The sequence below is a fragment of the Cibotium barometz genome, chromosome 2 (genome assembly GCF_041138505.1).
Source record: "Cibotium barometz isolate CiBa-2024 chromosome 2, ASM4113850v1, whole genome shotgun sequence".
NCBI lineage: Eukaryota > Viridiplantae > Streptophyta > Polypodiopsida > Cyatheales > Cibotiaceae > Cibotium > Cibotium barometz.
The window spans coordinates 66860105-66886242 of NC_141047.1; positions in this window are offsets into that span (position 1 = coordinate 66860105).

The window sequence follows — 26138 nt, forward strand, 5'->3', positions numbered from 1 at the left end:
TTTTTACCATTTTTATTTTCATACATAGAAGTATGCATAAAGGATAAATTTTTATATCATAAGTGTTATTTTTACCATTTTTATTTCATGCATAGAAGTATGCATAATGGATAAATTTTTATATCAAAAGTGTTATTTTTACCATTTTTATTTTCATACATAGAAGTATGCATAAAGGATAAATTTTTATATCAAAAGTGTTACTTTTATCATTTTTATTTTGATGCATAGAAGTATGCATAAGAGTTTATTATTTTATTATAAAAGTGTTACTTTTATCATATTTGGATTTCATGCATAGAAGTATGCATAAAAGATATTCTTTTTATACTAAAAGTGTGATTTTCATCATAAAGGAATTTTATGCATAACTTAGATGCATAAGAGAAATTCTTTTATTCTAAAAGTGTAATTCCTACCAAATTGAATTTATGCATAGGAAGATGCATAAAAGATTGACTCAAAAGTGTCATTCTCATCTAAATTGAATTCATGCATAGGAAGATGCATAAAAGATTGAATTTTAATTCAAAAGTATCATTTTCATTTAAAATAAATTTATGCATAGGAAGATGCATAAAAGATTGATTTTTACTTCGAAAGTATTAATCTCCTTAAATGGAATTTATGCATAAATAAATGCGTAAAGAAATCTTATATCAAATATAAGAATTATCTTATATTCTATAAATAGAAATGAGATGTGATAGGATGTGATAAGAGGTGTATAAGATGTGATAAGAGGTGATAAGATGCTTATGAAATAAGTTAGGAGGTGATAAGATGAATTAAGATGTGTATGGGATGAGGTAAGAAGTGTATGTGATAGGATAAGATGTATATGGGTTGTGATAGGGCGAGAATGGATGTGATGTAAAAGATTAGATGTGAAGGCATATGGGGTTATATGAATGGGAATGTGAATGTGGATGTATGCATGAGGATGTATATGCATAGATGTGAATGTGGATGTATAGATGTGAATGTGAATGTGGATGTATGCATGAGGATGTATATGCATAGATGTGAATGTGGATGTAGATGTGGATGTATAGATGTGAATGGGAATGTGGATGTGGATGTATGTGAATGTGGATGTATGTGAATGTGGAATGTGGATGTGGATGTATGTATGTATGTGGATGTAGATGTGGATGTATAGATGTGAACGAGAATGTGGATGTGGATGTATAGATGTGAATGTGAATGTGGATGTATGCATGAGGATGTATATGCATAGATGTGAATGTGGATGTATAGATGTGAATGAGAATGTGGATGTGGATGTATGTGAATGTGGATGTAGATGTGAATGTGAAATGTGGATGTGGATGTATGTATGTATGTGGATGTAGATGTGGATGTATAGATGTGAACGGAAATGTGGATGTGGATGTATAGATGTGAATGTGGATGTGGATGTGGATGTATAGATGTGAATGTGGAATGTGGATGTGATGTATGTATGTATGTGGATGTAGATGTGGATGTATAGATGTGAATGGAAATGTGGATGAGGATGTATGTATGTATGTGGATGGGAATGGGAATGTGGAATGTGGATGTGGATGTATGTATGTATGTGGATGTGGATGTATGAAGAGGACGTGATAGTGGATGTATGCATGTGGGTGTGGATGTATGGATGTGGATATGGATGTGTATGTATGAATGTGGATACGGGATGTAGATGTATAAATGAGGATGTGAAAATGGAGGGTAAGCATGTAGATGTGGATGTATGGATGTGAATGTGGATGTGGATGTGGATGTATGGATGTGGATAAGGATGTGAATATATGATATGTGATGTGAAGGAATCTGAAGTGAAGAGATGGAAAATGATGTGATTGGATGAGTACATATATAAATGGAATGTGGATTAATGAGGGATAATGTGGAAAATGAGAGTTAATATAGAAACTGTATTTGTAAACTGTTGTAAATGCTGTTTGTAAATGGTTGTTTTATGTCAAGAATGCTGGGGAAGCATTTTGACCGTCTTGTGATTAAGGTCGTGGAGACCTAACTGTTAAAGTTGCAACTGCTGAGACGGAGAGTCAATGGAGGACGTCTCGCGTAGCAAGGTCGGCCGAGGTCTTGACCAGCCTCGGTTCGATTAAAATGGTGAGCTTCCGGTACGGTGGATGAGGGACCAAGGAAACGGCCTATGAGTGAAGCGCTAGGTCACCTGCGAAGGATCCTAGAGGGTGCTGACCATACGGTGCTCGGGCTCTGGGTCACCCAGGATACCCACGCGTGCGTCGAGGAAGATATTGGAACAAGGAGTAAGAGTTGTTTTGTGAAAACGGGCATGGATCTGGTTGATCGACCTTGCTGGTCTTCAATAGATGAGTCCATGGCTCTTTATATGGATCTGTTGGTTGATCTTGCTGATCTTCAACGAGAGTCCATCTTGATTTTTATAAGTGATTATATTGCCGATTATTATGGGCTAGGAACTATTGAAAAGGCCCCTGTGTGGACAGGTGGTGAGCGTTCTAGTTGCCAATGATGCCATAGATACTCTGATGAAGGAATGATGGGAAATTATGAATCAACTGGATAAATTGGAAGATTGTGATCAGTAGTACTATGGTTTCATTAAAGGATTGTTTTAAAGTTAGCTGATGCTAAGAAAAAGGCAATTTTCATATTGGGTGTGTAAGTGGTGTGGCTAGTTTTATGTTTGCATGAACTTCCGGCTAGGGGGCCTTGGAACTCTTTTCCTTGGTACCCGGGACAAAACATAACCAAATTCCAAATTGGATCCCATCACTACAGTGGTTGGGCGGTTGGCTAACCCATGGGATCGGATGGGGTTAGGCTGGACTGATGGATCCGTAAATCGAGATTTAAATTCTATTATTACGATAGATGAAGTAAATCCCGGATAGTAAATTGTTCTATGGATAGGAATCAACGGCTGTGCCTCTTGATGGGGAAAAAAGCGTTGATCCCAATGATCCAAGTGCCAGTTTCTTCCTTGATCTGACCAAGTACCGTTAGAGGTGCAGTCGGATCGGTTTGATCAGTAATGATCTTGACTACGTTAGAGTAAAGAGTTATCCTGGTGGAATCGCCCATGCTTTCCGGGTAAGGGAAGTTTTTTCGGGTTCGGTTTTTGAAAAATCGACGGATTAGTCTCTTGTCCGGATATCCGTGGACGAGGCCCCTAGTGTGGGTCCCTGCCCCGCGCATGAAGTGCTACTTCCGCTGCTAGTACCCCGAATCTGTTGCACGGTGGGAACAGGGATCTTACAGTTGGTATCAGAGCAAATTGGTTAATAAAGATCAACTGAGAAGCCAAATATGTCAAAAATTTATCAAGAAGCACAAAAAAGTTGTAATTGTGTGATATAATTCATACAATTTGATATTCAAACTGAAATTCGTAATTTGGTAATTGGGTCTTCAGATGAAAGTACCGTAATTATATAGAATCCCTGACTTGCTTGAGGCCTAGACATGATGGTATTTACCTTATAATTCCAAGGGCCGTGACTACCCGTATATACCGAGAGTATACTGTAGCTCTTTACTGACAGTATATACAAGTAAATCTAAGACTTGAAATTATAAGCGTTAATGCTATCCAGAGGATGATTTCGAATGTGGTTGATATGATTTTTAATTCTGTTTGAGAATTGATGAATTGATTTGGATTCTGATTGAAAAATGATGATCCCTGAAAATTGGTTGAAATGTAATAAGCTGAGCAAAACCTCAATGAGGATTAATGGGACGAGTCCCTGTGATGATATTCATAACTGAAATGATAATAATGATTTCAGCAAATCACTATGAGATTAGTGGATTGTGCTGTCAGATTGCTATTGTTAACACTTGACCCGTAGATCAAGTTAAGGGATGGCAAATTGAGAACTTGCTTAACTGAAATTTCCGTGGAGGAATATTCAGAAGGGAAATTTTTGGTCTAATGGACCATTATCATGTTAAAGATATGAATGATATGATTTGAATGAATTGTCATTTAATGATGAGTTCCATTTAAGGGGATAATTATCCCAGTATTCTGTTGGGTTGACCAGAATATAAGGAACCCAGGAAAAAAATTGGATCTTAAGAAAAAGAGTTGTCCTCTACCTTGCGAGATGAGGACATCTCGCACTTTTCAAGTGGGGTAGAATGTAAGATTCTCCCCCAACCTTCGAGGTATACAGGAGTAAGAATCTCCCTTTCTGATCTTATAATTATTCTCTCTCTAAAATAAAAGAAAGATTACGTTTAAAAAAAGGAAGAACCTTTTCCCTGAATACTTCTCAAGAGTCCCACCTGTTTTAAGGATTCAGAACAATGAGTTCAGAAGTGAGAATCGATGTTGTGGATATCAAGGTTTTGGTCTTCATTCGAGTACGGCCCAAAAGAAGTTCTTTATCTCTTGGGAAGTATAAGAAGTTATCTCCCAGATATTGTGGACCAAAGAAAGTAGGTGATTTAGCTTACGAACTTCTTTTATCTCCTCATCTCAAAGTTCTGAATGCCTTCTATAGAAAAATGTGCCAAACCCAAATCATGGAAAGACGGTAAAACTTCAATGAGACAAGTTACCGTTGGCTTCTAAGTTACGCTAGCTCCTTTCTTTATATAAGTCGTAACTTTTACTTGTCATTCACAGTAATCTTACTCCCATCGATCTCCTTTCTTTCTTAATCTCCTTCATGGCTTGGCAACAAGAATTAGTTTTATCTATAATGATTCCTCACCTTCAAGACGCAAGTGAGTCTGTGAAGAAGGATTTTATAGAACAGTATGAGCGCTCACTTTTTCCTCACCTAGGAACTTCTGTAGCGCAGACCAAATGGCGGACCTATCAAGACATAACTAGGGTAACACCCTGGGGTCAGCAGCACTTTCGTAACAATGTCCGCTTGGCCATGGTTATCAAAGCCTTGGGTTTGGGTCCTCGATACTACTGCGTCATGAGATCAAGACATCTTGGGTTTTCTGAGCGGGTCTTCTTACTGGCGTGTTTTCTTCCTCATGAGAAGATATGCCTTTACCCCATTTTTGGCTTGCCTCTCAGAGGTCCTTTTGTTAGAACACCTCATACCACTGAGATAGGCGCAGCAATAACCAATAGAATCATTCCCATAGATGAGTTACCTTATACGTGCGCAGCTTGTGAGTGCTGCTTTTGTGATCATATGATGGACGGGCTTATGGAAGTGTAATGAGTTCTTCTATCTTTACTGTATATGTTCGAAGAATGAATAAAGTTTAAATCTTGTTCTTGTCTTGACCCTTACTCTCTTTGAGACTTTTTTAATTGGTGATTAATCTTAATTAAAAAAATTTCTCTCAGTCTCATACTTGTGCATCTTGCGAAATTACCCCCAGTTTGCGCGATGAGGGCATCTCGCGTTTTTCAAGTGGGAGAGAATGTAAGATTCCTCCCCAGCCTCTCAAAATGTCCAGCATCTTCTCCTATAATCAATCCCTCTTCAGAAATATAAAAGACCTTGTTTCTAACTGTTTTAATCTAGAGAGAGAAAATATTCTAGAGAGAGAATATTCAGATTTTTAATATTTTTGGATAGAAAATTATCTCATCTTATTAAAATAAGTTCCCCTGAAACAAAAATTCAAAAAGAACTTTCCAATGTGCAATTGGAATTAATTGGAAATGGGTATAAAGGACCTTAGCCTAAGGGTCTAGATTTTCAGAAATTTTTGGATTATGGTCCAATTAAGGTTCCTATGGGCCAATAGCATCAATCCATGTGTAGGGAGGAGATAAATCCAATTTGTAAAAGAAGATACCCAAAAATGAGTAAATGCTCACATAAGATGAAGAGTTGAAAATGTACAAGGTTTATTAGTAAAAAACTATGAGCAATATTAAAAATATGAGATATTTTGGGTATCCAAAAATGAGTAAATGCTCACATAAGATGAAGAGTTGAAAATGTACAAGGTTTATTAGTAAAAAAACTATGAGCAATATTAAAATGATTCCATTATGACACATATGTAAGGAAGGGGAGTTCTTTAAAGGAGGTGCATATTTCACATAAGATGAAGAGTTGAAAATGTACAAGGTTTATTAGTAAAAAAACTATGAGCAATATTAAAATGATTCCATTATGACACATATGTAAGGAACGGGAGTTCTTTAAAGGAGGTGCATATTTCACATAAGATGAAGAGTTGAAAATGTACAAGGTTTATTAGTAAAAAAACTATGAGCAATATTAAAATGATTCCATTATGACACATATGTAAGGAAGGGGAGTTCTTTAAAGGAGGTGCATATTTCACATAAGATGAAGAGTTGAAAATGTACAAGGTTTATTAGTAAAAAAACTATGAGCAATATTAAAATGATTCCATTATGACACATATGTAAGGAAGGGGAGTTCTTTAAAGGAGGTGCATATTTCACATGCTTGAATAGTTGAAAATGTACAAGGTTTATTAGTAAAAAAACTATGAGCAATATTAAAATGATTCCATTATGACACATATGTAAGGAAGGGGAGTTCTTTAAAGGAGGTGCATATTTCACATAAGATGAAGAGTTGAAAATGTACAAGGTTTATTAGTAAAAAAACTATGAGCAATATTAAAATGATTCCATTATGACACATATGTAAGGAAGGGGAGTTCTTTAAAGGAGGTGCATATTTCACATGCTTGAATGAGTTTTAAACTCATAAAAATTGAGATATTTCATCTCTCCTCTCTCCTCATTCAAGTCTAGTTCTAAAAAGTTAGCTTAACTGACCTAAAAATAGTCAAATATTGACCAAACTAATTTAGAAAATTCTAGAATCAGTTTGTTTGGTTAGGAGCTCAATTTTCCCTATAAATAGAAGCCTCCCCCTTGTTGAAAAATATATAGTGTTTATGCATCGTTACTCTACTCCACCTAAGCCAAGAACTGTGAATTCATTTAATAATTCACTAGTTTTTGGAGCTTCCCTCTTTCTTCAATCCCCATTGGTGGCTCCATCAACATACTTAACCAATTGATTGGTTGGGGGCCTCTACCGTGAACAAAGAATCAAGCAATTTGTATTGTAATTAGTGAATATTGATCTTTTCTATAATTTCTCAAGGTTTCTCTCTTCTCAACCCCTCTCAAGCTTGAGAAGCTTAATTGGTATGGTTTTTTAAATGCTATTGAAGTTAATTGGTGAATAGTAGTGAAGAGTTACATAATTTAATAAATGCTATGGAAGTTAATTTCCATTTATGTTTAAATTCTAATGGTTTTATGTAATTTCTCTCTCTCACTCAAGAAATGGTCATACTCATGACCCATTCTCAATCCAAATCAAGCTTTTCATAAAGCTTTTCCTTAACCCAAGATTAAGCTATGCTTGAGACCAAATTAATGGCTTTTTTCTATGCTTTTAGTTTATGTATATTAATGATTCAATCCATTATGGATTAATGATCCAATTAGAGATCATTTTAATTATTTCCTTAATGATAGCTTTATCCCTTAGAAAAATTGAGATTTATCAGTCATAGCAGCGGAGCTATGGAAAAATTTTTATAAAAATTATGCATAAAAAAATTTCATTCAAAGCATAAAAAGAGGACTTCCTACCGTATTCTAGGAATTATCATCCTAGATTAATTGAAAGAATTTCATTATAACCATGGAGAAATTGAATTTTAATATCATGCATAAAGGATAAGTTTTTATATCAAAAGTGTTATTTTTACCATTTTTATTTCATGCATAGAAGTATGCATAATGGATAAATTTTTATATCAAAAGTGTTATTTTTACCATTTTTATTTTCATACATAGAAGTATGCATAAAGGATAAATTTTTATATCAAAAGTGTTATTTTTACCATTTTTATTTCATGCATAGAAGTATGCATAATGGATAAATTTTTATATCAAAAGTGTTATTTTTACCATTTTTATTTTCATACATAGAAGTATGCATAAAGGATAAATTTTTATATCAAAAGTGTTACTTTTATCATTTTTATTTTGATGCATAGAAGTATGCATAAGAGTTTATTATTTTATTATAAAAGTGTTACTTTTATCATATTTGGATTTCATGCATAGAAGTATGCATAAAAGATATTCTTTTTATACTAAAAGTGTGATTTTCATCATAAAGGAATTTTATGCATAACTTAGATGCATAAGAGAAATTCTTTTATTCTAAAAGTGTAACTCCTACCAAATTGAATTTATGCATAGGAAGATGCATAAAAGATTGATTCAAAAGTGTCATTCTCATCTAAATTGAATTCATGCATAGAAAGATGCATAAAAGATTGAATTTTAATTCAAAAGTATCATTTTCATTTAAAATGAATTTATGCATAGGAAGATGCATAAAAGATTGATTTTTACTTCGAAAGTATTAATCTCCTTAAATGGAATTTATGCATAAATAAATGCGTAAAGAAATCTTATATCAAATATAAGAATTCTCTTATATTCTATAAATAGAAATGAGATGTGATAGGATGTGATAAGAGGTGATAAGATGCTTATGAAATAAGTTAGGAGGTGATAAGATGAATTAAGATGTGTATGGGATGAGGTAAGAAGTGTATGTGATAGGATAAGATGTATATGGGTTGTGATAGGGCGAGAATGGATGTGATGTAAAAGATTAGATGTGAAGGCATATGGGGTTATATGAATGGGAATGTGAATGTGGATGTATGCATGAGGATGTATATGCATAGATGTGAATGTGGATGTATAGATGTGAATGTGAATGTGGATGTATGCATGAGGATGTATATGCATAGATGTGAATGTGGATGTAGATGTGGATGTATAGATGTGAATGGGAATGTGGATGTGGATGTATGTGAATGTGGATGTAGATGTGAATGTGGAATGTGGATGTGGATGTATGTATGTATGTGGATGTAGATGTGGATGTATAGATGTGAACGAGAATGTGGATGTGGATATATAGATGTGAATGTGAATGTGGATGTATGCATGAGGATGTATATGCATAGATGTGAATGTGGATGTATAGATGTGAATGAGAATGTGGATGTGGATGTATGTGAATGTGGATGTAGATGTGAATGTGAAATGTGGATGTGGATGTATGTATGTATGTGGATGTAGATGTGGATGTATAGATGTGAACGGGAATGTGGATGTGGATGTATAGATGTGAATGTGGATGTGGATGTGGATGTATAGATGTGAAGGTGGAATGTGGATGTGATGTATGTATGTATGTGGATGTAGATGTGAATGGAAATGTGGATGAGGATGTATGTATGTATGTGGATGGGAATGGGAATGTGGAATGTGGATGTGGATGTATGTATGTATGTGGATGTGGATGTATGAAGAGGACGTGATAGTGGATGTATGCATGTGGGTGTGGATGTATGGATGTGGATATGGATGTGTATGTATGAATGTGGATACGGGATGTAGATGTATAAATGAGGATGTGAAAATGGAGGGTAAGCATGTAGATGTGGATGTATGGATGTGAATGTGGATGTGGATGTGGATGTATGGATGTGGATAAGGATGTGAATATATGATATGTGATGTGAAGGAATCTGAAGTGAAGAGATGGAAAATGATGTGATTGGATGAGTACATATATAAATGGAATGTGGATTAATGAGGGATAATGTGGAAAATGAGAGTTAATATAGAAACTGTATTTGTAAACTGTTGTAAATGCTGTTTGTAAATGGTTGTTTTATGTCAAGAATGCTGGGGAAGCATTTTGACCGTCTTGTGATTAAGGTCGTGGAGACCTAACTGTTAAAGTTGCAACTGCTGAGACGGAGAGTCAATGGAGGACGTCTCGCGTAGCAAGGTCGGCCGAGGTCTTGACCAGCCTCGGTTCGATTAAAATGGTGAGCTTCCGGTACGGTGGATGAGGGACCAAGGAAACGGCCTATGAGTGAAGCGCTAGGTCACCTGCGAAGGATCCTAGAGGGTGCTGACCATACGGTGCTCGGGCTCTGGGTCACCCAGGATACCCACGCGTGCGTCGAGGAAGATATTGGAACAAGGAGTAAGAGTTGTTTTGTGAAAACGGGCATGGATCTGGTTGATCGACCTTGCTGGTCTTCAATAGATGAGTCCATGGCTCTTTATATGGATCTGTTGGTTGATCTTGCTGATCTTCAACGAGAGTCCATCTTGATTTTTATAAGTGATTATATTGCCGATTATTATGGGCTAGGAACTATTGAAAAGGCCCCTGTGTGGACAGGTGGTGAGCGTTCTAGTTGCCAATGATGCCATAGATACTCTGATGAAGGAATGATGGGAAATTATGAATCAACTGGATAAATTGGAAGATTGTGATCAGTAGTACTATGGTTTCATTAAAGGATTGTTTTAAAGTTAGCTGATGCTAAGAAAAAGGCAATTTTCATATTGGGTGTGTAAGTGGTGTGGCTAGTTTTATGTTTGCATGAACTTCCGGCTAGGGGGCCTTGGAACTCTTTTCCTTGGTACCCGGGACAAAACATAACCAAATTCCAAATTGGATCCCATCACTACAGTGGTTGGGCGGTTGGCTAACCCATGGGATCGGATGGGGTTAGGCTGGACTGATGGATCCGTAAATCGAGATTTAAATTCTATTATTACGATAGATGAAGTAAATCCCGGATAGTAAATTGTTCTATGGATAGGAATCAACGGCTGTGCCTCTTGATGGGGAAAAAAGCGTTGATCCCAATGATCCAAGTGCCAGTTTCTTCCTTGATCTGACCAAGTACCGTTAGAGGTGCAGTCGGATCGGTTTGATCAGTAATGATCTTGACTACGTTAGAGTAAAGAGTTATCCTGGTGGAATCGCCCATGCTTTCCGGGTAAGGGAAGTTTTTTCGGGTTCGGTTTTTGAAAAATCGACGGATTAGTCTCTTGTCCGGATATCCGTGGACGAGGCCCCTAGTGTGGGTCCCTGCCCCGCGCATGAAGTGCTACTTCCGCTGCTAGTACCCCGAATCTGTTGCACGGTGGGAACAGGGATCTTACAGTTGGTATCAGAGCAAATTGGTTAATAAAGATCAACTGAGAAGCCAAATATGTCAAAAATTTATCAAGAAGCACAAAAAAGTTGTAATTGTGTGATATAATTCATACAATTTGATATTCAAACTGAAATTCGTAATTTGGTAATTGGGTCTTCAGATGAAAGTACCGTAATTATATAGAATCCCTGACTTGCTTGAGGCCTAGACATGATGGTATTTACCTTATAATTCCAAGGGCCGTGACTACCCGTATATACCGAGAGTATACTGTAGCTCTTTACTGACAGTATATACGAGTAAATCTAAGACTTGAAATTATAAGCGTTAATGCTATCCAGAGGATGATTTCGAATGTGGTTGATATGATTTTTAATTCTGTTTGAGAATTGATGAATTGATTTGGATTCTGATTGAAAAATGATGATCCCTGAAAATTGGTTGAAATGTAATAAGCTGAGCAAAACCTCAATGAGGATTAATGGGACGAGTCCCTGTGATGATATTCATAACTGAAATGATAATAATGATTTCAGCAAATCACTATGAGATTAGTGGATTGTGCTGTCAGATTGCTATTGTTAACACTTGACCCGTAGATCAAGTTAAGGGATGGCAAATTGAGAACTTGCTTAACTGAAATTTCCGTGGAGGAATATTCAGAAGGGAAATTTTTGGTCTAATGGACCATTATCATGTTAAAGATATGAATGATATGATTTGAATGAATTGTCATTTAATGATGAGTTCCATTTAAGGGGATAATTATCCCAGTATTCTGTTGGGTTGACCAGAATATAAGGAACCCAGGAAAAAAATTGGATCTTAAGAAAAAGAGTTGTCCTCTACCTTGCGAGATGAGGACATCTCGCACTTTTCAAGTGGGGTAGAATGTAAGATTCTCCCCCAACCTTCGAGGTATACAGGAGTAAGAATCTCCCTTTCTGATCTTATAATTATTCTCTCTCTAAAATAAAAGAAAGATTACGTTTAAAAAAAGGAAGAACCTTTTCCCTGAATACTTCTCAAGAGTCCCACCTGTTTTAAGGATTCAGAACAATGAGTTCAGAAGTGAGAATCGATGTTGTGGATATCAAGGTTTTGGTCTTCATTCGAGTACGGCCCAAAAGAAGTTCTTTATCTCTTGGGAAGTATAAGAAGTTATCTCCCAGATATTGTGGACCAAAGAAAGTAGGTGATTTAGCTTACGAACTTCTTTTATCTCCTCATCTCAAAGTTCTGAATGCCTTCTATAGAAAAATGTGCCAAACCCAAATCATGGAAAGACGGTAAAACTTCAATGAGACAAGTTACCGTTGGCTTCTAAGTTACGCTAGCTCCTTTCTTTATATAAGTCGTAACTTTTACTTGTCATTCACAGTAATCTTACTCCCATCGATCTCCTTTCTTTCTTAATCTCCTTCATGGCTTGGCAACAAGAATTAGTTTTATCTATAATGATTCCTCACCTTCAAGACGCAAGTGAGTCTGTGAAGAAGGATTTTATAGAACAGTATGAGCGCTCACTTTTTCCTCACCTAGGAACTTCTGTAGCGCAGACCAAATGGCGGACCTATCAAGACATAACTAGGGTAACACCCTGGGGTCAGCAGCACTTTCGTAACAATGTCCGCTTGGCCATGGTTATCAAAGCCTTGGGTTTGGGTCCTCGATACTACTGCGTCATGAGATCAAGACATCTTGGGTTTTCTGAGCGGGTCTTCTTACTGGCGTGTTTTCTTCCTCATGAGAAGATATGCCTTTACCCCGTTTTTGGCTTGCCTCTCAGAGGTCCTTTTGTTAGAACACCTCATACCACTGAGATAGGCGCAGCAATAACCAATAGAATCATTCCCATAGATGAGTTACCTTATACGTGCGCAGCTTGTGAGTGCTGCTTTTGTGATCATATGATGGACGGGCTTATGGAAGTGTAATGAGTTCTTCTATCTTTACTGTATATGTTCGAAGAATGAATAAAGTTTAAATCTTGTTCTTGTCTTGACCCTTACTCTCTTTGAGACTTTTTTAATTGGTGATTAATCTTAATTAAAAAAATTTCTCTCAGTCTCATACTTGTGCATCTTGCGAAATTACCCCCAGTTTGCGCGATGAGGGCATCTCGCGTTTTTCAAGTGGGAGAGAATGTAAGATTCCTCCCCAGCCTCTCAAAATGTCCAGCATCTTCTCCTATAATCAATCCCTCTTCAGAAATATAAAAGACCTTGTTTCTAACTGTTTTAATCTAGAGAGAGAAAATATTCTAGAGAGAGAATATTCAGATTTTTAATATTTTTGGATAGAAAATTATCTCATCTTATTAAAATAAGTTCCCCTGAAACAAAAATTCAAAAAGAACTTTCCAATGTGCAATTGGAATTAATTGGAAATGGGTATAAAGGACCTTAGCCTAAGGGTCTAGATTTTCAGAAATTTTTGGATTATGGTCCAATTAAGGTTCCTATGGGCCAATAGCATCAATCCATGTGTAGGGAGGAGATAAATCCAATTTGTAAAAGAAGATACCCAAAAATGAGTAAATGCTCACATAAGATGAAGAGTTGAAAATGTACAAGGTTTATTAGTAAAAAACTATGAGCAATATTAAAAATATGAGATATTTTGGGTATCCAAAAATGAGTAAATGCTCACATAAGATGAAGAGTTGAAAATGTACAAGGTTTATTAGTAAAAAAACTATGAGCAATATTAAAATGATTCCATTATGACACATATGTAAGGAAGGGGAGTTCTTTAAAGGAGGTGCATATTTCACATAAGATGAAGAGTTGAAAATGTACAAGGTTTATTAGTAAAAAAACTATGAGCAATATTAAAATGATTCCATTATGACACATATGTAAGGAACGGGAGTTCTTTAAAGGAGGTGCATATTTCACATAAGATGAAGAGTTGAAAATGTACAAGGTTTATTAGTAAAAAAACTATGAGCAATATTAAAATGATTCCATTATGACACATATGTAAGGAAGGGGAGTTCTTTAAAGGAGGTGCATATTTCACATAAGATGAAGAGTTGAAAATGTACAAGGTTTATTAGTAAAAAAACTATGAGCAATATTAAAATGATTCCATTATGACACATATGTAAGGAAGGGGAGTTCTTTAAAGGAGGTGCATATTTCACATGCTTGAATAGTTGAAAATGTACAAGGTTTATTAGTAAAAAAACTATGAGCAATATTAAAATGATTCCATTATGACACATATGTAAGGAAGGGGAGTTCTTTAAAGGAGGTGCATATTTCACATAAGATGAAGAGTTGAAAATGTACAAGGTTTATTAGTAAAAAAACTATGAGCAATATTAAAATGATTCCATTATGACACATATGTAAGGAAGGGGAGTTCTTTAAAGGAGGTGCATATTTCACATGCTTGAATGAGTTTTAAACTCATAAAAATTGAGATATTTCATCTCTCCTCTCTCCTCATTCAAGTCTAGTTCTAAAAAGTTAGCTTAACTGACCTAAAAATAGTCAAATATTGACCAAACTAATTTAGAAAATTCTAGAATCAGTTTGTTTGGTTAGGAGCTCAATTTTCCCTATAAATAGAAGCCTCCCCCTTGTTGAAAAATATATAGTGTTTATGCATCGTTACTCTACTCCACCTAAGCCAAGAACTGTGAATTCATTTAATAATTCACTAGTTTTTGGAGCTTCCCTCTTTCTTCAATCCCCATTGGTGGCTCCATCAACATACTTAACCAATTGATTGGTTGGGGGCCTCTACCGTGAACAAAGAATCAAGCAATTTGTATTGTAATTAGTGAATATTGATCTTTTCTATAATTTCTCAAGGTTTCTCTCTTCTCAACCCCTCTCAAGCTTGAGAAGCTTAATTGGTATGGTTTTTTAAATGCTATTGAAGTTAATTGGTGAATAGTAGTGAAGAGTTACATAATTTAATAAATGCTATGGAAGTTAATTTCCATTTATGTTTAAATTCTAATGGTTTTATGTAATTTCTCTCTCTCACTCAAGAAATGGTCATACTCATGACCCATTCTCAATCCAAATCAAGCTTTTCATAAAGCTTTTCCTTAACCCAAGATTAAGCTATGCTTGAGACCAAATTAATGGCTTTTTTCTATGCTTTTAGTTTATGTATATTAATGATTCAATCCATTATGGATTAATGATCCAATTAGAGATCATTTTAATTATTTCCTTAATGATAGCTTTATCCCTTAGAAAAATTGAGATTTATCAGTCATAGCAGCGGAGCTATGGAAAAATTTTTATAAAAATTATGCATAAAAAAATTTCATTCAAAGCATAAAAAGAGGACTTCCTACCGTATTCTAGGAATTATCATCCTAGATTAATTGAAAGAATTTCATTATAACCATGGAGAAATTGAATTTTAATATCATGCATAAAGGATAAGTTTTTATATCAAAAGTGTTATTTTTACCATTTTTATTTCATGCATAGAAGTATGCATAATGGATAAATTTTTATATCAAAAGTGTTATTTTTACCATTTTTATTTTCATACATAGAAGTATGCATAAAGGATAAATTTTTATATCAAAAGTGTTATTTTTACCATTTTTATTTCATGCATAGAAGTATGCATAATGGATAAATTTTTATATCAAAAGTGTTATTTTTACCATTTTTATTTTCATACATAGAAGTATGCATAAAGGATAAATTTTTATATCAAAAGTGTTACTTTTATCATTTTTATTTTGATGCATAGAAGTATGCATAAGAGTTTATTATTTTATTATAAAAGTGTTACTTTTATCATATTTGGATTTCATGCATAGAAGTATGCATAAAAGATATTCTTTTTATACTAAAAGTGTGATTTTCATCATAAAGGAATTTTATGCATAACTTAGATGCATAAGAGAAATTCTTTTATTCTAAAAGTGTAACTCCTACCAAATTGAATTTATGCATAGGAAGATGCATAAAAGATTGATTCAAAAGTGTCATTCTCATCTAAATTGAATTCATGCATAGAAAGATGCATAAAAGATTGAATTTTAATTCAAAAGTATCATTTTCATTTAAAATGAATTTATGCATAGGAAGATGCATAAAAGATTGATTTTTACTTCGAAAGTATTAATCTCCTTAAATGGAATTTATGCATAAATAAATGCGTAAAGAAATCTTATATCAAATATAAGAATTCTCTTATATTCTATAAATAGAAATGAGATGTGATAGGATGTGATAAGAGGTGATAAGATGCTTATGAAATAAGTTAGGAGGTGATAAGATGAATTAAGATGTGTATGGGATGAGGTAAGAAGTGTATGTGATAGGATAAGATGTATATGGGTTGTGATAGGGCGAGAATGGATGTGATGTAAAAGATTAGATGTGAAGGCATATGGGGTTATATGAATGGGAATGTGAATGTGGATGTATGCATGAGGATGTATATGCATAGATGTGAATGTGGATGTATAGATGTGAATGTGAATGTGGATGTATGCATGAGGATGTATATGCATAGATGTGAATGTGGATGTAGATGTGGATGTATAGATGTGAATGGGAATGTGGATGTGGATGTATGTGAATGTGGATGTAGATGTGAATGTGGAATGTGGATGTGGATGTATGTATGTATGTGGATGTAGATGTGGATGTATAGATGTGAACGAGAATGTGGATGTGGATATATAGATGTGAATGTGAATGTGGATGTATGCATGAGGATGTATATGCATAGATGTGAATGTGGATGTATAGATGTGAATGAGAATGTGGATGTGGATGTATGTGAATGTGGATGTAGATGTGAATGTGAAATGTGGATGTGGATGTATGTATGTATGTGGATGTAGATGTGGATGTATAGATGTGAACGGGAATGTGGATGTGGATGTATAGATGTGAATGTGGATGTGGATGTGGATGTATAGATGTGAAGGTGGAATGTGGATGTGATGTATGTATGTATGTGGATGTAGATGTGAATGGAAATGTGGATGAGGATGTATGTATGTATGTGGATGGGAATGGGAATGTGGAATGTGGATGTGGATGTATGTATGTATGTGGATGTGGATGTATGAAGAGGACGTGATAGTGGATGTATGCATGTGGGTGTGGATGTATGGATGTGGATATGGATGTGTATGTATGAATGTGGATACGGGATGTAGATGTATAAATGAGGATGTGAAAATGGAGGGTAAGCATGTAGATGTGGATGTATGGATGTGAATGTGGATGTGGATGTGGATGTATGGATGTGGATAAGGATGTGAATATATGATATGTGATGTGAAGGAATCTGAAGTGAAGAGATGGAAAATGATGTGATTGGATGAGTACATATATAAATGGAATGTGGATTAATGAGGGATAATGTGGAAAATGAGAGTTAATATAGAAACTGTATTTGTAAACTGTTGTAAATGCTGTTTGTAAATGGTTGTTTTATGTCAAGAATGCTGGGGAAGCATTTTGACCGTCTTGTGATTAAGGTCGTGGAGACCTAACTGTTAAAGTTGCAACTGCTGAGACGGAGAGTCAATGGAGGACGTCTCGCGTAGCAAGGTCGGCCGAGGTCTTGACCAGCCTCGGTTCGATTAAAATGGTGAGCTTCCGGTACGGTGGATGAGGGACCAAGGAAACGGCCTATGAGTGAAGCGCTAGGTCACCTGCGAAGGATCCTAGAGGGTGCTGACCATACGGTGCTCGGGCTCTGGGTCACCCAGGATACCCACGCGTGCGTCGAGGAAGATATTGGAACAAGGAGTAAGAGTTGTTTTGTGAAAACGGGCATGGATCTGGTTGATCGACCTTGCTGGTCTTCAATAGATGAGTCCATGGCTCTTTATATGGATCTGTTGGTTGATCTTGCTGATCTTCAACGAGAGTCCATCTTGATTTTTATAAGTGATTATATTGCCGATTATTATGGGCTAGGAACTATTGAAAAGGCCCCTGTGTGGACAGGTGGTGAGCGTTCTAGTTGCCAATGATGCCATAGATACTCTGATGAAGGAATGATGGGAAATTATGAATCAACTGGATAAATTGAAAGATTGTGATCAGTAGTACTATGGTTTCATTAAAGGATTGTTTTAAAGTTAGCTGATGCTAAGAAAAAGGCAATTTTCATATTGGGTGTGTAAGTGGTGTGGCTAGTTTTATGTTTGCATGAACTTCCGGCTAGGGGGCCTTGGAACTCTTTTCCTTGGTACCCGGGACAAAACATAACCAAATTCCAAATTGGATCCCATCACTACAGTGGTTGGGCGGTTGGCTAACCCATGGGATCGGATGGGGTTAGGCTGGACTGATGGATCCGTAAATCGAGATTTAAATTCTATTATTACGATAGATGAAGTAAATCCCGGATAGTAAATTGTTCTATGGATAGGAATCAACGGCTGTGCCTCTTGATGGGGAAAAAAGCGTTGATCCCAATGATCCAAGTGCCAGTTTCTTCCTTGATCTGACCAAGTACCGTTAGAGGTGCAGTCGGATCGGTTTGATCAGTAATGATCTTGACTACGTTAGAGTAAAGAGTTATCCTGGTGGAATCGCCCATGCTTTCCGGGTAAGGGAAGTTTTTTCGGGTTCGGTTTTTGAAAAATCGACGGATTAGTCTCTTGTCCGGATATCCGTGGACGAGGCCCCTAGTGTGGGTCCCTGCCCCGCGCATGAAGTGCTACTTCCGCTGCTAGTACCCCGAATCTGTTGCACGGTGGGAACAGGGATCTTACAGTTGGTATCAGAGCAAATTGGTTAATAAAGATCAACTGAGAAGCCAAATATGTCAAAAATTTATCAAGAAGCACAAAAAAGTTGTAATTGTGTGATATAATTCATACAATTTGATATTCAAACTGAAATTCGTAATTTGGTAATTGGGTCTTCAGATGGAAGTACCGTAATTATATAGAATCCCTGACTTGCTTGAGGCCTAGACATGATGGTATTTACCTTATAATTCCAAGGGCCGTGACTACCCGTATATACCGAGAGTATACTGTAGCTCTTTACTGACAGTATATACGAGTAAATCTAAGACTTGAAATTATAAGCGTTAATGCTATCCAGAGGATGATTTCGAATGTGGTTGATATGATTTTTAATTCTGTTTGAGAATTGATGAATTGATTTGGATTCTGATTGAAAAATGATGATCCCTGAAAATTGGTTGAAATGTAATAAGCTGAGCAAAACCTCAATGAGGATTAATGGGACGAGTCCCTGTGATGATATTCATAACTGAAATGATAATAATGATTTCAGCAAATCACTATGAGATTAGTGGATTGTGCTGTCAGATTGCTATTGTTAACACTTGACCCGTAGATCAAGTTAAGGGATGGCAAATTGAGAACTTGCTTAACTGAAATTTCCGTGGAGGAATATTCAGAAGGGAAATTTTTGGTCTAATGGACCATTATCATGTTAAAGATATGAATGATATGATTTGAATGAATTGTCATTTAATGATGAGTTCCATTTAAGGGGATAATTATCCCAGTATTCTGTTGGGTTGACCAGAATATAAGGAACCCAGGAAAAAAATTGGATCTTAAGAAAAAGAGTTGTCCTCTACCTTGCGAGATGAGGACATCTCGCACTTTTCAAGTGGGGTAGAATGTAAGATTCTCCCCCAACCTTCGAGGTATACAGGAGTAAGAATCTCCCTTTCTGATCTTATAATTATTCTCTCTCTAAAATAAAAGAAAGATTACGTTTAAAAAAAGGAAGAACCTTTTCCCTGAATACTTCTCAAGAGTCCCACCTGTTTTAAGGATTCAGAACAATGAGTTCAGAAGTGAGAATCGATGTTGTGGATATCAAGGTTTTGGTCTTCATTCGAGTACGGCCCAAAAGAAGTTCTTTATCTCTTGGGAAGTATAAGAAGTTATCTCCCAGATATTGTGGACCAAAGAAAGTAGGTGATTTAGCTTACGAACTTCTTTTATCTCCTCATCTCAAAGTTCTGAATGCCTTCTATAGAAAAATGTGCCAAACCCAAATCATGGAAAGACGGTAAAACTTCAATGAGACAAGTTACCGTTGGCTTCTAAGTTACGCTAGCTCCTTTCTTTATATAAGTCGTAACTTTTACTTGTCATTCACAGTAATCTTACTCCCATCGATCTCCTTTCTTTCTTAATCTCCTTCATGGCTTGGCAACAAGAATTAGTTTTATCTATAATGATTCCTCACCTTCAAGACGCAAGTGAGTCTGTGAAGAAGGATTTTATAGAACAGTATGAGCGCTCACTTTTTCCTCACCTAGGAACTTCTGTAGCGCAGACCAAATGGCGGACCTATCAAGACATAACTAGGGTAACACCCTGGGGTCAGCAGCACTTTCGTAACAATGTCCGCTTGGCCATGGTTATCAAAGCCTTGGGTTTGGGTCCTCGATACTACTGCGTCATGAGATCAAGACATCTTGGGTTTTCTGAGCGGGTCTTCTTACTGGCGTGTTTTCTTCCTCATGAGAAGATATGCCTTTACCCCGTTTTTGGCTTGCCTCTCAGAGGTCCTTTTGTTAGAACACCTCATACCACTGAGATAGGCGCAGCAATAACCAATAGAATCATTCCCATAGATGAGTTACCTTATACGTGCGCAGCTTGTGAGTGCTGCTTTTGTGATCATATGATGGACGGGCTTATGGAAGTGTAATGAGTTCTTCTATCTTTACTGTATATGTTCGAAGAATGAATAAAGTTTAAATCTTGTTCTTGTCTTGACCCTTACTCTCTTTGAGACTTTTTTAATTGGTGATTAATCTTAATTAAAAAAATTTCTCTCAGTCTCATACTTGTGCATCTTGCGAAATTACCCCCAGTTTGCGCGATGAGGGCATCTCGCGTTTTTCAAGTGGGAGAGAATGTAAGATTCCTCCCCAGCCTCTCAAAATGTCCAGCATCTTCTCCTATAATCAATCCCTCTTCAGAAATATAAAAGACCTTGTTTCTAACTGTTTTAATCTAGAGAGAGAAAATATTCTAGAGAGAGAATATTCAGATTTTTAATATTTTTGGATAGAAAATTATCTCATCTTATTAAAATAAGTTCCCCTGAAACAAAAATTCAAAAAGAACTTTCCAATGTGCAATTGGAATTAATTGGAAATGGGTATAAAGGACCTTAGCCTAAGGGTCTAGATTTTCAGAAATTTTTGGATTATGGTCCAATTAAGGTTCCTATGGGCCAATAGCATCAATCCATGTGTAGGGAGGAGATAAATCCAATTTGTAAAAGAAGATACCCAAAAATGAGTAAATGCTCACATAAGATGAAGAGTTGAAAATGTACAAGGTTTATTAGTAAAAAACTATGAGCAATATTAAAAATATGAGATATTTTGGGTATCCAAAAATGAGTAAATGCTCACATAAGATGAAGAGTTGAAAATGTACAAGGTTTATTAGTAAAAAAACTATGAGCAATATTAAAATGATTCCATTATGACACATATGTAAGGAAGGGGAGTTCTTTAAAGGAGGTGCATATTTCACATAAGATGAAGAGTTGAAAATGTACAAGGTTTATTAGTAAAAAAACTATGAGCAATATTAAAATGATTCCATTATGACACATATGTAAGGAACGGGAGTTCTTTAAAGGAGGTGCATATTTCACATAAGATGAAGAGTTGAAAATGTACAAGGTTTATTAGTAAAAAAACTATGAGCAATATTAAAATGATTCCATTATGACACATATGTAAGGAAGGGGAGTTCTTTAAAGGAGGTGCATATTTCACATAAGATGAAGAGTTGAAAATGTACAAGGTTTATTAGTAAAAAAACTATGAGCAATATTAAAATGATTCCATTATGACACATATGTAAGGAAGGGGAGTTCTTTAAAGGAGGTGCATATTTCACATGCTTGAATAGTTGAAAATGTACAAGGTTTATTAGTAAAAAAACTATGAGCAATATTAAAATGATTCCATTATGACACATATGTAAGGAAGGGGAGTTCTTTAAAGGAGGTGCATATTTCACATAAGATGAAGAGTTGAAAATGTACAAGGTTTATTAGTAAAAAAACTATGAGCAATATTAAAATGATTCCATTATGACACATATGTAAGGAAGGGGAGTTCTTTAAAGGAGGTGCATATTTCACATGCTTGAATGAGTTTTAAACTCATAAAAATTGAGATATTTCATCTCTCCTCTCTCCTCATTCAAGTCTAGTTCTAAAAAGTTAGCTTAACTGACCTAAAAATAGTCAAATATTGACCAAACTAATTTAGAAAATTCTAGAATCAGTTTGTTTGGTTAGGAGCTCAATTTTCCCTATAAATAGAAGCCTCCCCCTTGTTGAAAAATATATAGTGTTTATGCATCGTTACTCTACTCCACCTAAGCCAAGAACTGTGAATTCATTTAATAATTCACTAGTTTTTGGAGCTTCCCTCTTTCTTCAATCCCCATTGGTGGCTCCATCAACATACTTAACCAATTGATTGGTTGGGGGCCTCTACCGTGAACAAAGAATCAAGCAATTTGTAAGGTAATTAGTGAATATTGATCTTTTCTATAATTTCTCAAGGTTTCTCTCTTCTCAACCCCTCTCAAGCTTGAGAAGCTTAATTGGTATGGTTTTTTAAATGCTATTGAAGTTAATTGGTGAATAGTAGTGAAGAGTTACATAATTTAATAAATGCTATGGAAGTTAATTTCCATTTATGTTTAAATTCTAATGGTTTTATGTAATTTCTCTCTCTCACTCAAGAAATGGTCATACTCATGACCCATTCTCAATCCAAATCAAGCTTTTCATAAAGCTTTTCCTTAACCCAAGATTAAGCTATGCTTGAGACCAAATTAATGGCTTTTTTCTATGCTTTTAGTTTATGTATATTAATGATTCAATCCATTATGGATTAATGATCCAATTAGAGATCATTTTAATTATTTCCTTAATGATAGCTTTATCCCTTAGAAAAATTGAGATTTATCAGTCATAGCAGCGGAGCTATGGAAAAATTTTTATAAAAATTATGCATAAAAAAATTTCATTCAAAGCATAAAAAGAGGACTTCCTACCGTATTCTAGGAATTATCATCCTAGATTAATTGAAAGAATTTCATTATAACCATGGAGAAATTGAATTTTAATATCATGCATAAAGGATAAGTTTTTATATCAAAAGTGTTATTTTTACCATTTTTATTTCATGCATAGAAGTATGCATAATGGATAAATTTTTATATCAAAAGTGTTATTTTTACCATTTTTATTTTCATACATAGAAGTATGCATAAAGGATAAATTTTTATATCAAAAGTGTTATTTTTACCATTTTTATTTCATGCATAGAAGTATGCATAATGGATAAATTTTTATATCAAAAGTGTTATTTTTACCATTTTTATTTTCATACATAGAAGTATGCATAAAGGATAAATTTTTATATCAAAAGTGTTACTTTTATCATTTTTATTTTGATGCATAGAAGTATGCATAAGAGTTTATTATTTTATTATAAAAGTGTTACTTTTATCATATTTGGATTTCATGCATAGAAGTATGCATAAAAGATATTCTTTTTATACTAAAAGTGTGATTTTCATCATAAAGGAATTTTATGCATAACTTAGATGCATAAGAGAAATTCTTTTATTCTAAAAGTGTAACTCCTACCAAATTGAATTTATGCATAGGAAGATGCATAAAAGATTGATTCAAAAGTGTCATTCTCATCTAAATTGAATTCATGCATAGAAAGATGCATAAAAGATTGAATTTTAATTCAAAAGTATCATTTTCATTTAAAATGAATTTATGCATAGGAAGATGCATAAAAGATTGATTTTTACTTCGAAAGTATTAATCTCCTTAAATGGAATTTATGCATAAATAAATGCGTAAAGAAATCTTATATCAAATATAAGAATTCTCTTATATTCTATAAATAGAAATGAGATGTGATAGGATGTGATAAGAGGTGATAAGATGCTTATGAAATAAGTTAGGAGGTGATAAGATGAATTAAGATGTGTATGGGATGAGGTAAGAAGTGTATGTGATAGGATAAGATGTATATGGGTTGTGATAGGGCGAGAATGGATGTGATGTAAAAGATTAGATGTGAAGGCATATGGGGTTATATGAATGGGAATGTGAATGTGGATGTATGCATGAGGATGTATATGCATAGATGTGAATGTGGATGTATAGATGTGAATGTGAATGTGGATGTATGCATGAGGATGTATATGCATAGATGTGAATGTGGATGTAGATGTGGATGTATAGATGTGAATGGGAATGTGGATGTGGATGTATGTGAATGTGGATGTAGATGTGAATGTGGAATGTGGATGTGGATGTATGTATGTATGTGGATGTAGATGTGGATGTATAGATGTGAACGAGAATGTGGATGTGGATATATAGATGTGAATGTGAATGTGGATGTATGCATGAGGATGTATATGCATAGATGTGAATGTGGATGTATAGATGTGAATGAGAATGTGGATGTGGATGTATGTGAATGTGGATGTAGATGTGAATGTGAAATGTGGATGTGGATGTATGTATGTATGTGGATGTAGATGTGGATGTATAGATGTGAACGGGAATGTGGATGTGGATGTATAGATGTGAATGTGGATGTGGATGTGGATGTATAGATGTGAAGGTGGAATGTGGATGTGATGTATGTATGTATGTGGATGTAGATGTGAATGGAAATGTGGATGAGGATGTATGTATGTATGTGGATGGGAATGGGAATGTGGAATGTGGATGTGGATGTATGTATGTATGTGGATGTGGATGTATGAAGAGGACGTGATAGTGGATGTATGCATGTGGGTGTGGATGTATGGATGTGGATATGGATGTGTATGTATGAATGTGGATACGGGATGTAGATGTATAAATGAGGATGTGAAAATGGAGGGTAAGCATGTAGATGTGGATGTATGGATGTGAATGTGGATGTGGATGTGGATGTATGGATGTGGATAAGGATGTGAATATATGATATGTGATGTGAAGGAATCTGAAGTGAAGAGATGGAAAATGATGTGATTGGATGAGTACATATATAAATGGAATGTGGATTAATGAGGGATAATGTGAAAAATGAGAGTTAATATAGAAACTGTATTTGTAAACTGTTGTAAATGCTGTTTGTAAATGGTTGTTTTATGTCAAGAATGCTGGGGAAGCATTTTGACCGTCTTGTGATTAAGGTCGTGGAGACCTAACTGTTAAAGTTGCAACTGCTGAGACGGAGAGTCAATGGAGGACGTCTCGCGTAGCAAGGTCGGCCGAGGTCTTGACCAGCCTCGGTTCGATTAAAAATGGTGAGCTTCCGGTACGGTGGATGAGGGACCAAGGAAACGGCCTATGAGTGAAGCGCTAGGTCACCTGCGAAGGATCCTAGAGGGTGCTGACCATACGGTGCTCGGGCTCTGGGTCACCCAGGATACCCACGCGTGCGTCGAGGAAGATATTGGAACAAGGAGTAAGAGTTGTTTTGTGAAAACGGGCATGGATCTGGTTGATCGACCTTGCTGGTCTTCAATAGATGAGTCCATGGCTCTTTATATGGATCTGTTGGTTGATCTTGCTGATCTTCAACGAGAGTCCATCTTGATTTTTATAAGTGATTATATTGCCGATTATTATGGGCTAGGAACTATTGAAAAGGCCCCTGTGTGGACAGGTGGTGAGCGTTCTAGTTGCCAATGATGCCATAGATACTCTGATGAAGGAATGATGGGAAATTATGAATCAACTGGATAAATTGGAAGATTGTGATCAGTAGTACTATGGTTTCATTAAAGGATTGTTTTAAAGTTAGCTGATGCTAAGAAAAAGGCAATTTTCATATTGGGTGTGTAAGTGGTGTGGCTAGTTTTATGTTTGCATGAACTTCCGGCTAGGGGGCCTTGGAACTCTTTTCCTTGGTACCCGGGACAAAACATAACCAAATTCCAAATTGGATCCCATCACTACAGTGGTTGGGCGGTTGGCTAACCCATGGGATCGGATGGGGTTAGGCTGGACTGATGGATCCGTAAATCGAGATTTAAATTCTATTATTACGATAGATGAAGTAAATCCCGGATAGTAAATTGTTCTATGGATAGGAATCAACGGCTGTGCCTCTTGATGGGGAAAAAAGCGTTGATCCCA